At 40.2% G+C, this 3,960-nt stretch overlaps 1 long non-coding RNA gene across 1 annotated transcript; it reads right to left on the bottom strand.

Moving 5' to 3' along the window:
• Positions 1-780: 780 nt before the first annotated feature.
• Positions 781-2,766, bottom strand: LOC105708156 (uncharacterized). The gene is made up of 3 exons (XR_001105249.3): positions 2,422-2,766; positions 1,868-1,910; positions 781-1,329 (listed from the first exon to the last, which is right to left on the bottom strand). It is a non-coding gene; the product is annotated as an uncharacterized LOC105708156 (long non-coding RNA).
• Between the last annotated feature and the right edge of the window lie 1,194 nt (positions 2,767-3,960).

Here is a 3,960-nt window from a genome sequence, read left to right as displayed (position 1 = left end):
GGTGGTGTGTGCCTGTAGTCCTAGACACTTGGATCACTTGAGCCCTGGAGACAGATGTTGCAGTGAGCCGAGATTACGCCACTGCATTCCAGCCTGAGCAACAGAGCAAGATTCTGTCTCAAACAAAGAAAAAAGAAATGAAGACTTGTTTAATTCATTGAGTAAATGTTTACTGAGCTCTCACTATGTGCCAGGCATGTTCTCAGTATGGGGGATTCACAGGTGAAAAAGATAAACATGGTTCCTATTTTTCCATTATCATGAAGCCTAATTTTAAAAAAAATTTATTCTGCAGATGTAATCAATGAAGTCTATGTTTTATCTTGAATCATTTACATTCAAGAATACTTAACCCTGCAATAAAATGTTAAAAAGTCACAGATGTTACAGAGTGAGGGTTGAAAAAGAGCTCATCAGTTCCAAGAGGCACATTATTTTACATTTTGACATCTCTGAAATCAGTCACATCTTACAATGTGATCAACCAGGCAGCAACGGAGATGCAGCTGGCACTGCCTACATGTGCATCAATACTTCAAAACTCAGAATGAGTACCAGGGGCTTGGAAGAAAATCCCAGGTTCAATGGTGAAGGCACACCTTTAAGGATTTTTTTTTTTTGGTAGAGATGGGATATTGCTATCTTGACTGACCAGGTTGGTCTTGACCTCCTGGCCTCAAGCAATCCTCCCATCTGGACCTCCCAAAGTAGTGGGATTACAGGCATGAGACACCACACCCAGCCTTAAGGATTTTTGATGATTCAAGATTCAATAAAATATAACAGTTCAAAGTTTTCATTTATTATAGGTGAGAAAAATGAAATTCAGAGTGGTCACATGACTTGCCCTAATTCACAAAGCTGGATAGGTAGAATAAGTTCAGGTCTGTTTTTCATATTCACTCTTCTACCAGTGTTCAGTTATATGGAGGAAAAGAGATGTCATACAAAATAAGTAGGTAAGAAGATGGCTCTAGTTTTGTGACCAGGAGCAAGGAACTTAATCCATTTTTGCCTCAGTTTCTCCATCTATTAAAACAGGGATTTAACAAACCTAACTCAGAGTACTGCTGTAAGTATTAAATAAGATAATACATGTATAGGACTTATCACAAAGATAGGCATATTGTAAGTATTCCATAAACATCAACTATTTGAGGTCAAACTTCACATTTACTACACACTAAGTGAAGCTCACATATAGTTATTTGTCTAAAGCACTACAAAACTAAATAAACTGGTCAAATGTTTGAAGTGATAAATACAATAAAAATTTCTGCCTTAACAATGTTTTGTCCAGGTACTGTGCCAAGAACTCAGTAGACCCACCTGCAAAGAAACCATAGAAAAATCAAGATTCCAGGCTGATGTGACGATCAGATTAGGTACTTCAATGTGTGTGAATGCATTTATAAGCACAATCTCAACTCATAAACAAGGAACCAAATATTTAAAATGTATAAACAGGTAATTTCTTTTTGCTTTCTTTAAAATACTATATCAGAATCACGTGAGGAACTTGGTAAAAAATTTTTTAAAAACTATTATAACTATGTATACTAAGCCTGGTACAGATGCCTCAAGTTTTAGAGGTTTAAGCCTTACTAGGCCAGCTCTTCAGATTTTGAGAGTTTAAGTGAAAAATCTAAATTATAACACAGTATGTGAAGTAAACCTGTTTAAATATTAGTTTCTACATTATTGTTTCTATAAAAATAGTAATCTGTATTTCAATATCAACTCATCACATATTAAATATTTCAGTCAAATCAAAATGATTTCCATTGAAATCTTCAATCTAAAAAATACACAGTTAAGCGCTTAAAAAGTAATTTTAACCACTAAGAAATGTTAATGATTAACTCACATTTGTTTCTGTTTCACTCCATGACAAAAACCTATAGGACACCCTGCAGAGAGGAAAACTCACATTAATATATCCAGAATTTTATTTTCAGAAGCTTACGTCACAACTGCACAGTGGCAAAGTAAAAATATTTTAAAGATTAATCTATTTTCTCATACTTTTTTAATGCTTTTGTTAAAATCTCACAAGTACTAACGTTATCTAAATTTAAACCTTAAAACAATCACATGACCCAATATGTGAACTCTATGTATTAATTCTAAAACTTTTAATAATAGTTTGCTTATGTTTGAGACTTTAAAAAAATAAATAACATATTGCACTATGCCCATCCTAGATATTTTCTAGGACCAAAGGGTATCTGGAGCGGGCAGGCTGTGGTTGAGTGTGGTTGGGTCAGCAGAGAAGAGCCTTATGACCAACTCTAAACGCCTCCATGGTGAGGAGCATCTCGAGTGAAATAGCCAGAGATCAGGCACCAAAGAGTACGGCAACTCGAGGTTACATTTAGGAGACTCCAGCCTTGGCCGCCCGGGATTCCCGACGAACCGCACCTCTCTTAATTCCAGCATCCGGCCCGCCCCTTCCTCTCAGGCTACCGCAGTATCGCCCGCCGAGCTCCAGAGCTGCGGGAAGTGACGGAAACAAAAACTCGGTACACAAAGAAGGGCTGGGTCAGCAGTGAGGCCCCACCCTGCCAAGAAGAGTGACTTTTCTAGAAAAACGTAGCGGCAAGTTAACTGGAAGAGCGGCGACACAGTTCCTAGGACTGTTGGGTGCACCCTGCCACCAGGCAATCTCATCCTTTGTCCTTTGAGAGGCCTCCTTGAAGCCAAAGGCTCTAAGTGCCCCTGAGCACCCCTTGACTCGAGCTCCATTCCGGGCCCTCACTGATAGTACCCAGTTGCATCCGGATATATCGCATAGCCGCGGCCAGAGTCCCCCGGAAGTGACGCGACGCGGAGGGATCCGCGTTCAGCTGAGGGAGACCGAGGTGAAGTGGTTCCCGGAAGCGGTTACAGCTGGGCTGCTGGTGGCGGGGCGCCAGTAGGGTGGGGAGAGAGATTGTGGGTCTTACTACCAACAAACCCCAACATGTTTTACCTGTCAGATAGGCATTGTGCTGAACACTCGCATTAGCAAGCCATTTAATCCCTTCTTTACAACAATCCCAGCAGTCAGAAATTTATCACTTCCATTTTATATATGGGGAAACCAAGGCTAGGAGAGGGCAAGTAAATTTGTCCGAGAGGATATAGCTGGTACTTGGTGGACCTGGTCTAACCCAGACACCGCGTTCTCGGTTGATGACTTTATTTTGTAAAACCAGAGCCGCTGGCACTTGGCATCCTGGTAAGCCCCTTTAAGTTCACACTTTGTTGCCCAGAGAGGGCACAGCCTGTAGCCACTGTGCTTTTTATGGTGAACACAGGGCCGAACTGTGTGCCTGGGTCCCCCTGGCTGAACCTCGGATTTCACTTGTTCTCAGACCCTTTGCCTTTGCAGCATTCTCCCCATCCTTGCAGTGCTGGTTACCTGAGGAAGCTGTCAATGGTTGCTGGGCTCTGGGGAGCATTTTAACTCCAGTTAGACCCTTTTAAATCCATGACTAAGACAATTGGAGGCCTCTCACCATCTTCTGATACTCTACCTGGCCTTAACAGAGAGCCAAGGACCATAATCTTGGACTTTCCAACAGATCAAGTGTTTGTTTGGCTTCTGTTTCTTTAGAGTATGACTGAAAACCAATCTATTGTTCAATCTTTTTTCTGCATTAACCAATCCTGAAATAATAAAATGCAAATAGCCACTGAAGCTATGTTTTTGTAAAAACAAATCACATATAGAAAAAAAGTCACAAGAAATACACCACAATTAACAGTGATAGTGTTTGGAGAGTGGGTGATTTTTTTTTCTCTCTGCTTTCTTTTGCATATGTGCTATAATACCCTTTTAAAATAGAAAAATAAGCAAACTGACTATGGTAAAACACATTTTTAAATTGCCTGACGTTATAATGAAGGCAGAGGCATGTTATATTTTGATAAATGACATTCCTTGATACAAATCACATAGAGAAATCCTGTTTGATG

Source organism: Aotus nancymaae, unplaced genomic scaffold (assembly GCF_030222135.1).
Source record: "Aotus nancymaae isolate 86718 unplaced genomic scaffold, 86718_ANA_hifiasm-v0.15.2.pri h1tg000010l, whole genome shotgun sequence".
In the NCBI taxonomy this organism is placed as follows: Eukaryota; Metazoa; Chordata; class Mammalia; order Primates; family Aotidae; genus Aotus; species Aotus nancymaae.
Note: the sequence above shows the minus strand (reverse complement) of the source record. Positions and strands in the feature narration are given on the sequence as shown.